Source organism: Cervus elaphus, chromosome 2 (genome assembly GCF_910594005.1).
Source record: "Cervus elaphus chromosome 2, mCerEla1.1, whole genome shotgun sequence".
NCBI classification, from domain to species: domain Eukaryota; kingdom Metazoa; phylum Chordata; class Mammalia; order Artiodactyla; family Cervidae; genus Cervus; species Cervus elaphus.
This window is the reverse complement of record NC_057816.1, coordinates 13,007,507-13,021,293: the sequence shown is the minus strand read 5'-3', so window position 1 is coordinate 13,021,293 and position 13,787 is coordinate 13,007,507. Positions and strand designations below refer to the sequence as shown.

Here is a 13,787-nt window from a genome sequence, read left to right as displayed (position 1 = left end):
GCATTTGCCAAGCAGGCTAGAATGCCAGCAAACGGGTCTAAATTGAAATACTCCTTTCATCCTGGATAATCTTATAGGATACCACCAGCCAGGGGACATATTAACTAAAGTTCTAAGTTGATTCTGTTTGGAAAGAGATCGGGGAAGGCCTTCTACCTGTGTCACAGAAATTAGGGAGTAGTCTAATATAGCAAGCATCAGAAAGACAGAGATCATCTTTAAGGTGAGCGCTGGGGCAGCTTTTCGAAATCCCTGAAGTCCTGATCTACCTTGCTTGTCAGGTCTTCTCCTCATGACCTTGTCATGGGTGGGATCTTGTGTGCTGGCTCCTGGCACTTATGATTTCAGTTCAAGATGTAAGACAGCAGGGTTTTAATTAAGCTTCTTTATGTTATGTGGGAACCTCTTTTCTCTAACCACTGAAAGTCTTACTTCAGAACATTAGCTGTAATTACTGACTTGCTTTAACTTATAACATATATATGATGCTGTCACAATAATAGAAGCAATATCAGCAACAATAAGTTGTCGAATATAGTTTCAGATTCCTTTCCTTTTTTTCTTTTGGTTTTCTTTGGTTTTGTTTTAGATGGCCAGTAATTTTATTCGTCCTTAGAAGATATTCCACTCTGAATGTAGTCATAATTCTGAGTTTTAAAGCCACTTAAGTAATGTTTGTTATGTGCAGCTAGTCACCAACCTGATACAATTATACTTATTAGGCTTTGTCCTCAATTTAACTGCTGTGATGATCTATTTCTTGATTTGGTAGCACATGTGCATCATTGGATATCAAAGTATAAAACAAGAAAAATCTCACTCCCCTGTCCCTCACCCATAAATTACATTTTAGTAGTTTTTGGTTAATTTTCCTATTCGTTCTAAATGAAAATAGACATATATGTGTATATGGAAGAAACAAACTATAAGAACCTTTTTGAACTCTCTTCTTTTAAAAACTAAATAAACAGTGCACTCTGAAGAAGTTACCCAATCCACTCCTCCCTCCATCTACATTATACCCAGTTGTTGAGATGCCCTATGCCTTATTCCACATTTCCCTGTGGATGGTCACTTCTGGTACCTTGCTGATATTTTACTTTTAAGAACAATATGCAGTAGATAGTTTGTTCACATGGCTTTTTCTATTTTCACCAGAGTACCCTTTGGATACATCCCTAGATGTAGAATTGCTGAGTTAAAAGGCAAGTTCAGTTCAGTTCCTCAGTCATGTCCAACTTTTGTGACCCCATGGCCTGCAGCATGCAAGGCTTCCCTGTCCGTCACTAACTCACAGAGCTCACTCAAACTCATGTCCATTAATCAGTGGTTGGTGATGCCATCCAACCATCTCATCCTCTGTCATCCCCTTCTCCTCCCACCTTTGATCTTTTCCAGCATCAAGGTATTTTCCAATGAGTCAGTTCTTCCCAACAGGTGGCCACAGTATTGAAGCTTCAGCTTCAGCATCAGTCCTCCCAATGAATATTCAGGACGGGTTTCCTTTAGGATTGACTGGCTTGATCTCCATGCAGTCCAAAGGACTCTCAAGAGTCTTCTCCAACACCACAGTTCAAAGGGCATATATGTATGTCATTTGTCAGATGATGTCATAGTCCCTCTGCTGGGATTTAACCACCAAAACTGAGTTTGAACAATGTGCAAAAATGAGGGTTAAGACACACTGCCCCATCTATACACACCTGGTGACCAGGAGAGGTTCCTGTTTTACCCATGGGACAGTCCTGAATAGGTATCATGCAAGAATAGGCCCTGGGAGTCCTGGAAGGAGTCATAAAATATGATCATCTTTACCTTGGCTGCAATAGTTTTGTCTTCTTTGGTTGGTAAGACATTTCAAAATTATTTTTTTGTATGTTTGTTTTGGCAGACAAAGTTTTTCACTGTATATACCCTACTGGGAAATTTTATCAGAAATATATCTATTTATCTTCAGCAGTTAAATTTGTCAGTTTATATGTCCCCAGTGACCTTTCTTTGTAAATAAAAAGAAAACTAACATGTTTATTTTATTTATTTATTTATTTATTTATTGTTATAAAGTCAAGGAAATTTATTTCCTGAGGTCATGACAGGAAGCAGGCGCGTCGGCAGCTGCGGGCTCTCCCGGGCGGGGGGCGGGAGCTTGGCCGCTGTGCGGGGAGACTCCGAACCACGGGCTCCTTAGTGTTCACGAGATGCCGAGCGCATGGCTGGGCCGGGCCGGGGCAGCCGGCTTCGCTGAGAGACCTCAGGGCGGGCGGGATCGACACGTACGCGGGGTCCAGCCGCTGGGTCAGAGTGAGACGGACCGTCGCGGGGCGGGTGCTGCTCCTTGGTCATTATTGCTTGGGGCCCCACAAAGCTAACATGTTTAGTATGCATTCAGTCTCTTTTTAAATCACCTAACTTGAATTAAATCCCTCTCCATCCCAACTGCACTCCCACCTCTAGGCCAATAATAAAACCTGCATGGAATGAAGGCTGAACTCAGCACACCATTGGGGAGGTTATGTTCCCACTATATTCTTCCGGGGGTGGAGTGGGGGCAAGAATTAGTTGCTAACATTAAAATCAGTAGATTGTACATAAATATCCAACCTTCTGATTCTCTTGAAAACATGGCCAACTGGCCTGCTTTCCAGCATGGTTGAAGTGGAGGAAAGGCTGCTGCCAGTGGTCAGGCCTGTGCTGTCCAGGGTCCAGCATGGCCACCTAGTCCTACTATCATTTCTCTTGCTCCTGGGGCCATGAGTTTGTAAGAACTAGACTGCTAGCTCGCAGAAGATAAAGACTACTTTTGTCTTGATCAACTTTGAAGCCTCTAACTCAGAACCCAGCACACAGTTTTTCCTTGTACATTTGTTGGATGATATAAAATATCTTGTGGATGCAGATGACATCTCTTCCAATACTGAAACCATGCAACTGAAGCACTGCTCTGCCCTAAATCTCTGATGCAGACTGACATCACAGGTGCTCCAGATCTCTGCCATTAGACCCACTACCTAAAGCCAGTTATATGTCCCTTGGCTGTCCCTGAAGTCTTCACTTTGCCATTTGACAACTTATCCTCCTAGCAATCTCCTCTCCAACGAAGACAGCAATGCATTTCTCATGAAGTGGCTAGGAAGATGACACGAAACCAAGAATGTTGAGCATGGACCCCTAGTATCCATTTTTATGATGTTCTTAGCAGTTGTTTCTCCAAGTAGGCAAGGTTCTGCATCTTCTTAGATGTCCATGAAGATCAGTTTGATTTTCCAGCCAAGCTTCAAGGAAGAGATTACAGTATAATTCTCTGTATTCTGAGAACCTTCAAAGTCCACTCACCAAGGACACTGATGGAGGTAAGATTTTATTGAGAACTGCGTGTTTTAATCAAATCCATTTTTGGCCTAAAGGGGGCAATTATGGCAGGTCAGAGCTTATATAACAAGGAGCACCTGGTCACCACTACATGCTAAGAACCCAAACTTCCCTGAGTACTTGGAGCCAGGAAAGAAGCATGAAGTGGCTTGTGCTCCTCAGGCTGGTGGCCTTCTCAGAGTGCATAGTCATGTAAGTATGGGGACTGTAAGCCGCATCATTTTCCTTTCTCGGATTTTTCTTTTTGTCTGATTATTCTTCCACCTATCAGATTAGAAGGGAAAGGACTATTTCTCTGACAGTGTTAAAGTTCATTTCTTACTTATTGACAAATACCTTGCTATAGGAACTGTGGTCCCAGGGTCTTGGCATAGATTAGCATGGTTGCACAACTCTTGGGGTCCAGTTATGTTGTGACCTGTTGAAAATGTAACTCCTTGGAATTGTTCAGTGCACAGCTAGTGCAGATGTAGGTGTGGTCCTGTGGAATAGCACTTTTCTACATTTTATTCAACATGTCCTCTCTGTTCTCTTTCTGCTTCGGTGTATATGTCTATGTCTGCATCTCTGTATCTCTCTCATTTATGTCTCCATCTCTTTGGAAGCCTCTGTGAGTGCAGAACTCTCTGTGGTGTTTTCTTTCCTTTTAATTTTTCTTTTGTCTTGTCCTTCCTTCTCGAGCCTCTTAATTCCTTATTTTCTTCCCTATCTCCTGGATTCTTTTTTCAACCCTCTCTTCTATTTCAACATGGAGAAGGATAGAGCTGCTTAAACATTGTTTTACATCTGACAAGCAGTGTAACCACAGCCAACTCAAAATCTTCCTGCATTTCAAATTCCTCCCCTGTAAAAAGAGGATATAGTGGGATGAGAAGGATATAGTGGGATGGCAACAGCAATGCTAATGATTTTCATTGTTGAGACTTCCTATTTATCAGGTACTTTTTATCCATCGGACTTCCCTGGTGACTCAGACAGTGAAGTGTCTGCCTACAGTGTGGGAGACCTGGGTCCAACCCCTGGATTGGGAAGATTTCCTGGAGAAGGAAATGGCAACCCATTCCAGTATTCTTGCCTGGAAAATCCCATGGACAAAGGAGCGTGGTAGGTTACTGTCCATAGGGTCGCAAAGAGTTGGACATGGCTGAGCGACTTCACTTCACTTCACTTTATATCCATCACTTCAGTTATCCCCCAAATATTCTATTTGGAGGGTGGGAATTGTTACACTCCACCTTTTGACCAAGGGAGAGACTGAGACACCACATGGTCATATGGCTTACCAAAGATTATGGAACAGAACAAACGTATGTCTTTGTCATGGTACATGCATAAAATTCTGATAATAAGGTGACTGATAAAAATGATTGGAAAGTACACAGTGCCATTACAATGACATTTATACCTTAACAGACACAGCTAATTGTTGCTTCTTCTTTGTTTTTTTCCCCCAATGCTTGGTGAAAGAATACCTCCAACGAAAATGAAGACCATGGGAGAAACTCTCAGTGAAAAAAAACTGCTGAACAGTTTCATGAAGGAACATGCTTATAGACTGTCCCAGATTTCTACTGGTAACTCAAGTATAACTTCTGTACCCATGAGGAACTTCCTTGATGTGAGTGTGTTGGGGGGATGGTGCTCCACATGCTGCCTGGGATGTGGCCTAGCATTGGAGTTCTTCTGGAGGTGGCAGGTGGGATGTTGGGGCTGGGGCTCCTGCAGGAGGCAGAAGCACTGGGAAACAGGGACCCCACCCACAGGAGAAGGCATTCTCATCCTCAACTCTTGGTCTGTGGTGACTGGGACCAAAAATGACCAGGTGGCAGGTAAACATCCATTTCTGTGTCAAAGATGTGTCATTAGTCTGAGGGAGATTGCTCCTTCTGAACTAAGAGAGCCACTCAGTTACAGATGAAGGGTGAGCCATCTCTGGTCAAAGGATAAAGCCAACTGCAAAGCAAGAGTGAATCCCCAGGCAGAGGAGTTCAACTTCCACAGATGCAAGAACCACAGCAGTAAATGTTACTGAACCCCTAATCTGTGTCAGGCCATAAGAATCTAACACTGTGATTATTTTTATTAGATTTTTTTAAGGACTCATTTTGCCTTCAAGAATGCCCAGGCCAGCGTGAGAAATAGGTAGAGTAAATACATGTCAAATGAGAGGGTCAGCTGTGTGGTGTTGATTGGATATGGTCTGAGTTTAGAGGGAGTGGCTAGGGTTGATCAAGGTGGACCTCCTGGGGAAGGATGTGCCCAGGCTGGATTTGAAGAGGAGACTAGAGAGCTCCTCAAATGAAGGTACTAGGACTTCCCTGGGGTCACGTGCTTGTAGCTCTGGGCTTCCAATGCAGGAGGTACTGCTTCAAAGCCTGATCACAGGGCTAATACCCTGTATGCCACATAGCACAGAAAAAAACAAATGCAGGCACCTCTGTGACAAAGGCTGTGAGCTTCACAGTGGTTGGAAAGTGATCTCAGGAGACATGTGACACCCAGAGGGAGGAAGCAGTGTGGGAATCAAAGGGAGCCAAGTCTGCACTAACCAAGCCCCTTTTGGTCCCCATAGTAGTCCTATGTGGGTAACATCACCATTGGAAGAGCCGCTGAGGAGTTTCAGGTTATCTTTGATACAGGCTCATCTGACTTGTGGGTGCCCTCCATCTTTTGCAACAGTCCATTGTGTTGTGAGCACAAGAACCTCCCAATCCATCCATCTTTTACTTCCCTGACACCCCTTACTCCACCTTTGGCACCTGTATGACCCTCATCTCTCATATCTGCAGATACACGCAATGCCTTCAAATATTACGAGTCTTCCACCTATCAGGATATGAACACGCCCTTCAGCATCATCTATGGAACTGGGATAATGAAGGGATTTCTTGATTATGACTCCATTTGGGTAATGTGGAAACAGAAACTGAGTCAGGACTGACTACGGAGTGACTGCTGCTTACAAAACAGTTGCAGGACCAGCTGGCAGAACCCATCCTTTTCTAACTCCCATAGATATTGGCCATCTTACCCACAGGATCCTGTCCCTGGGGATACAGCGCCTGTGGTGACAGAGAAACTCCCAGCTTAGCTAACCCAGAGAGTGCCTTGGGGTGTGGACTTGCAGCTCCCATGCTCACGAGCAGCTCAGGGTGCATTTTTATGGGAGCAAGAAGAGGGGAAAATATCACCCGTTTTTATATTCTCTGACTGTTCCAGGCACTTTCATGGTAATAACTTGTTTAATCCTGTAACAACCCCACACACCAGGTACTCTGATAAGCTCGTGATACAGATGAGGAGACTGAGGTGTAGACAGCAAGGGCCTTGCTGAGGTCACAAATGAGGTAAGTGGTGGAGCTGGACTGGCTTGTCAGGACTGAAGCTGGTGTAAGATGTTTGGGGACAAGATAAAACTAATCTGGGGACCCTGGGGGTAGTCAAGCACTTGAGATATCCAGGCTGGGAAAGAAGGAAGCCAGAGATGTTGTGGGGCGTAATAAATGGTTTCTCACTCCAGGGGCCTTTCAGAGTCTAATAAAACCTTCGGCCTGCCTCCCGCAAATTACCACAGTAGTTCCCCTCCCTCTTTTACTCTCTCTCTCCCATACACACTCACACAAAGACACACATATCCCCAAAGTGTATGTCCCAGGAGGTTATGTCATAAGAACACTGCCAGCAACATTGTGTAACTGGCGTCTGCCATCCTGGGCAGATGCAGAATCCAAAATACATTGCAATCAATTCAGTCCATTTCTGTCATCAGTCATAGTGACGCCAGTAGAAGGCTCTCCTGCTCTCTACTCTTTTTGTCCTGAAAGGGGCACAACTGGGTCCTGACCTGAGTCTCTTGGTTGCGCCACCTGGACAGAGGGCTTGAGGCCAGTTTGACAGAGGAGCAGATGTTTTAAAATTCACAGCCCACACAAATAGAACCCAACTTTCCCTCCCATCATGATCTAACCATCTGAGGTCCATCGAGGACACAGCTTAGCCTCAGTTCTTCTCTGAGGATCTAATGGCAGTGCACCCCGGCCTAGTCCCAGCCCCACTTCCTAAATCTTTATGTGGGAATACTCTCTTCTCCACAGATTGGGGACCTTGTTAGCACTGACCAGCCATTTGGCCTAAGCTTGGAGCTAAACAAATTTGACAATACACCCTTTGATGGCCTCCTGAGCTTGGACTACCCCGACATGTCCATCATAGGAACCATCCCCATCTTTGACAACCTGAAGAAACAAGCTGCCATTTCTGAGCCTGTCCATTGCCTTCTACTTGGGCAAGTAAGTCTGAGCTGGACAAGCCCTCTCACCAAATTAACTGTAAGATGCTTTCCGTTGCACGAAAATTATAGAACACTTGATACAGAAGTATCCTGAGAGATAAACTAACCCAGGATAACTATGGCCCCAGGGCCTCACCTGGCTTCACCACTGGCTTTTATAAATAAAGTTTTATTGGAACACAACTGTGCCCCTGGGCTCAAGAGAAGTGGCTTTGTCTAGGGGTGAGGAAAGGGGAAGACCAATGGAATGGGTCAGGATACAAGTTAGAGGAAAAGGCAACAGGATTTGCTAGTGGGTTTGATATGAAAAGAAGGAGAAGGATGGCAGAAATCTTTCCTTCCTCACTGTCTGTTCACTGGGAACCAAATACTGGCTGCCCAACTTTCAGGAGCCAGTGAAAAATGGAAGTGTGGGAGCCCTTGTTCAAAAAGTATTGGGAATTTCAAGGCAGGGATAGCAGAGGTGGGGACCCTGACCGTGGCGCTCCATGGATAGCACAGGTCACAGGCCAGTGAAGCCAGCCCTGGGTGACCAGAAGCCACACTCTTAGTGCTCTCAGTCCTTGATTTTTCTGAAAAATGACAAGTTGGGCAAGGGGAAGGCCAAAACCCTTCAGCACACTGTCCTCTGAGGGTATATCTGAGCACTCAGGTCTCAGGAGGTCCAGGGTCTCTGCAGAAGCCTGGGTGGGTGGAACCTGGCCAGGTGACTCAGCTTCTAACCTCTGTGCCACTCATTAGCCAGTTACCAGCCTCAACCTGGTTCTCAATCCCTCCTAGGCTCAATCTCTGCATCTGTAAATAGGGAGCTCATTAGGGCCTTGATGGGTGGACAAGCACAGCCCTGATAGTGCTGTTGTTACTGTCCCCCCAAATTCCCCTTCTCTCTTGTCTCTACAGATGCAGGGGGAAGGGCAGTGTGGAGATGTTTGGTGGTGTGGACAAAGGCTACTACCAGGGAGAGCTCAACTGGATACCATTGACCCAAACAGGTGACTGGTGTGTAAACACGGACCGGTAAGCCTCTCACTTTGAGGGTAACCTCAAGCGATGCTCCCACATCTATACAATGACACAGGTAGACACACACAAATGCACTCGCAGACATACAGTCAACGGACATATATACCACCCACAACAACACATGCAGACACAGTCAGTCAGGCAGTTCAGTCACTCCGTCGTATCCGACTCTTTGCAACCCCATGAACTGCAGCACGCCAGGCCTCCCTGTCCATCACCAACTCCTGGAGTCCACCCAAACCCATGTCCATTGAGTCAGTGATGCCATCCAACCATCTCATCCTCCGTTGCCCCCTTCTCCTCCTGCCCTCAGACACAAGACACATACAAATACACAAGCAGGCACATATCAACACATAGTCTGACACATAAAAACACACACAGGCATAGGTAAACATGCATAGCCAGTCAGAGACACACAAGCACACACACAGAGCCACAAAGGAATATACACACAAATAAACACACAAACACAAAGATACACAAACCACCCATGGATCCATAATCACCCCAGTCTCCTCACCAGGTCTTTGACCAGGGTGCTTCACAGGGTGCAGAGAGGCCTTTGCAGCTGGGGGAGGACTGCACCCCTGAGTGTGAGGTGGGGAACATGGTTAGAGGACTTTACAGTGTGGTAAAAAGAGGATTAGGGAGAATTTCCTCAGCCTGAACAGAGTTATGATAAGATGACCAACTATCCAGAGCTACATGGGACCAAGGAAGTTCTCAGTACATATAAATGTTAGTTTAAAAAAAGGAAAAGTCCTGAACAAATGGGGAAGTCTGGTCTCCTTAGGGAGAAACTAGTCAGCAGTGGAGAGAGGCTGGCCAGAGTCCTGAGACCTACAAGCGACTCATAATAAAAGACACCCCATGTAGCCATAGCTACCTATTGCCTACCCCAGGCACACAGTGCAGCAGGTGCTATAACTGAGAGAATCAGGAAGGTGGGATACAGAAATGACTTGAGAACAAGGGGCAATAATTGATGGGTTTCTGTGTAACACCCTCAGACAAATGCTGGCCTTTCCTTTGGAGTTCCCCTGGGCTAGTCAGTTATCACCTGGCCAGGGCCTCAGTGTCTGAGCTGGGTGAGTGAACAGTGCTGGGAGACACCCTCTCCCAGGACAGCCGGTCTCCCCTACGCCTCTGAGAATCTGCTGCCCCTGGGAACCTCCATCTTCACTTTGTGTTTGACCCATTTTTGTTCGACACTGGATACAGCTCTCTGGATGATCCTCATTCATTATTTTCAGTCTTCATTCACTCATTGAACAGACAAACACTGGGCATCCACTGTGTGCCAGGCACTCTAGTGAGGCAATGAGAATAAAACTCTCCCTCACATCTGAGAAGGCAGATGTGCAAGGAATGACTCAGTCACATAGTGAACTGTCACTTTGGTACATGCTAGACATGAGGAAGGGTCTACAGAGAGTGACCAAGACAGGAGACTGATACACACTGGGAGAAAGACTTCCCGGAAACCATGACAGTTAAGCTGGAATCTGGAAGATGAGAAGAAATTAGCCACTCAAAGGGGAGGAGGGTCTTCCAGGAACGGAGACCAGCTTGTGTCAAGGTACAAAAGAGCCTGGTGTATTCAAGTACTGCATTCAAGGATGTTAAGGAAGGTGCTGTGATCAGAGCAAAGGAACAGTCAGGGCAAGAGATGAAGAGTTGTTCAGGAAACAGGCAGTAGGGGAGGGGGCAGTTCTGGGGAGATTCAGAGTGACATTGACACCGGCTTTGTCCTGACATCTCAGCATCTCCATGAAGAGAAAGGTCATTGCTTGTTCTTGTGGATGTCATGCCATTGGGGACACTGGGACATCACTGATCGTTGGCCCAACAATGCTGGTCAATAACATCCAGAAGCTGATCGGGGCCACACCACGGGCTTCCAAGGTGAAGGGTTATGCCAAAGGGTCGCTCCCAGTCTCCACACACAACAAGGATCTCCAGGGCCAACCACTCTCCCCCTCTCTCTAACAGCACTATGTTTCATGTTTTGCGGTCAATACCCTGCCCTCTCTTATCTTCATCATCAACGGCATCAAGTTCGCAGTGCCAGCTCCAGCCTACATCCTCAAGGTGAGGGGACAACCCTGAGGGGTGATTCTCAAATTAGAATTTGCTGGAACCCTTGGGCTGCTGCTGGGGGGAGGGCGCCGTCTGCAGGTCTTCTCGCACTATTGCAGATGCTGCTGAGCCCCTGAGCCCCTGTGGCTGGGCCAGAGCCTCCCACAACACCAACCACTTGCGAGTAAAGGCCCGTCTGGGACACTGATCATCCTGAAATAAATGTGGAGGCGCCACACCATGCTGGCATGGTGGGAGTCATAAGGAGAGGGGAACACTGAGGTCCTCAGTCCTCAGAGAGCTTCAATTCAATCAGAGCCCTCAGATGCATGAACACGGAATGTCAGCTCCAGCAGTCCCTGAAATAAGCCATGTGACAAGGAGAATGGCTGGGGACCGTCCCAGTGTGCTGTCCCAGCATAAATCAACAGTCTCCCTTCCCTCCTCAAAGTTTTCCTGGTTTTAATGATAAGTTGCTTGGTTACCCTAGTTCCTGGCTGCAACTTCCCCTTGCTAAGCCCTGTTCCCTCTCTGAGTTAGAGTACAAGGCCCCTCGGTGGGAAATTGGATGCTAAGGTGGATAAAGGGCGCACAGTGGCTGCTCAGCCCCAGCACAGGGTGGAGGCTTCATGGCAGCTCCCTGTGGGAGTTCAGAGCAGGCTGATGGGCTCAGAGAAGGCTGTGAGGAAGAGAGGGAATTTCAGTAATTCTAACCCCGCAGTTCATGGAGCCATAAGGAGACCTGCTGGGTCTAGGCTAATTTACACTGGATTCCATGGAAATGGCATCCCAAGGTCCTCTCAAATGGGCCTTGGGAGCAGATTAGTGGTGATGAGGGCTACGGACCAACCAGTGGGGGTGGAGCACCAGAGTACTTCACCCATCCAAGCCTGGAGTGGCCAAAGAGGGTGAGTGTGGGTCCAAGGAATCTCCCCAGAGGGCCTGAGCGAAGTCCTAAAGAATGTGTTGTGAGCACTGCTATGAATGTATTTAAGATGGATAACAAGCAACAAGCTACGGAGTAGGACAGGGAACTCTGCTCAATGTTATGTGGCAGCCTGGATGGGAGGGGTGTCTTTGGAACAAGAATACATGGATATGTATGACTGAGTCCCTTTCCTGTCCACCTGAAACTCAAAATATTGTTAATTAGCTATACTCCAAAACAAAAGTAAAAGTTAAACAAAAAAATATTGTGGGGATGCAGGAAAAGAAACAGCATTCTCTGCAGAGAAAACCTGGGCCAGGATTCAGAAGGAAAGAAGCAGAGTGAGGAGGACTATGGGACACTCTTGTTCTTTTCCAAACAATTGTATTGAAGTGTGGCTGATCTTCCGTGTTGCCTTCAGTTCTGTTGCACAGCAAACTGACTCAGTTACACACATCCAAAAATATATTTTCTTTTTCTTTTCATTACAGTTCTATCAGTGAATACTGAATATAGTTCCTTGTGCTGTACACTAGGACTTTGTGGTTTATCAGTCCTCTGTGTATTGCTTTGCTTCTGATAATCCCAAATTTCCCATCTTCCCATCCCCAACTCCCCTGCTATATGGCAACACATTTCTTGGCCCTTTTCATTTTTGGATGAACCCTCACATCCCCAGCTGCTGAGAAAATCACCTGATACTTTACCAAAAGAGGGAAATAAAACCAAGAAGTGTGCTGAGTCTGGATACTGAGAGCAGCTGCAGGTAAGGGCTCAGGCTGACTGGTGTGTGTCTCTGACTCCCCCAGGATTCTCAAGGCCACTGTTTTAGCACCTTTCAAGGGGGCACAGAGGAAGATAACAACTCAGAGACCTGGATCCTGGGTGATGTCTTCCTGTGGCTGTATTTCTCTGTTTATGATCAAGGAAATGACAGGATTGGCCTGGCTCCGGCAGTGTAAATGCTTGGACTGGTTCAGGAATCAGTCAGGCCTCTCCTAACACACACTCGCTCTCCCTAGGGCACTTCTGCCCAGCGATGCTGGTGAACTGTGTTTGGTGCTCTGCAAACCCTATTCTCAGTAAAGAATAAAAAGTTTCACTCTTAGTGGTGCTAAAACAAATGGGTGCCTCTGTTTGGGTCTGGGAGGTGCATAATAATCAGGGAGCATCTAGAACCAGGTCTGAACCACTAGTGAGAGGAGCCCAGCTCCAACTGCTTTCAATAATTGCAAGCTCTAAAGGTGCCCATGAACAGCAGAGGGAGATGCAGTCAGTGTCTATGGGCTCTTTGAATGGATCAGGCTCTGTGCTTGTGAGATTAGAGTGGCCAGGGAAGGCCTGCCTGAGGGAGACACATTTGAGATGATGCTAAATGCTGAGAAGCCAGCAATGCAAAAAGCTGGGAGATAATCATTCTAGATGTGAGAAATAGTCACTGTAAAGGCCCAAGGTAATCAAGCTTAATGAATGGCTACTTTTCCACTTCCAATATTGCTTTAATGCTTGGAACTTTGGTACAAGTCACCAACCAGGACCTCGTTATATACTTCACTTGTGAGTTACCAGTGATGAACCATCTCATGCTCCCCAGAAGGGAGACCCTGGTGCTGTCAGAGCGCTGAGTCAGCTCTGGGCCCAGGGCCATTTACACAGGCTGGTTATCACCAGGGGCATCCATTCCCAGGGGCATCACCAGTGACTCTGGCTATCTCTGTGTGCTTGTCCTCAGGGGTGGAAACTCCAGGGAACTGATAGAGCCAAGAGACAAACAAAACCTCTTGTCCCATCTTGCCCTGTGTGATCCTCTGGTAGGCTGACTACACTGCTCTCTGGGCAAAATCTTTCTCCTGTTCCTTCTCCGAAGGTGGCTTGTGTATAACACCAGCACCTGACCGTGAAGTCTGGTGGCTGGAACTCAACTCACAACCAGCTGAGACCCGGAGATGTCCAGCCTTGTCCTGAGTGTCTGTCCTTTTCCTCCAACCAGTTCCATAAAGCAAAGTCCCCCAAGAACATGACTGGTTCACCCGCTCTCAAGACATTCAAACCTCCAAGATCTTTTTTGAGCATCAAACAGGGAACAAGTCCCTT

The 13,787-nt window shown here is 46.6% G+C and overlaps 1 pseudogene; it reads left to right on the top strand.

Annotated features, from left to right (window-relative positions):
* Positions 1-3,460: 3,460 nt before the first annotated feature.
* LOC122704800 lies at positions 3,461-12,655 on the top strand (annotated as a pseudogene).
* Positions 12,656-13,787: the final 1,132 nt, after the last annotated feature.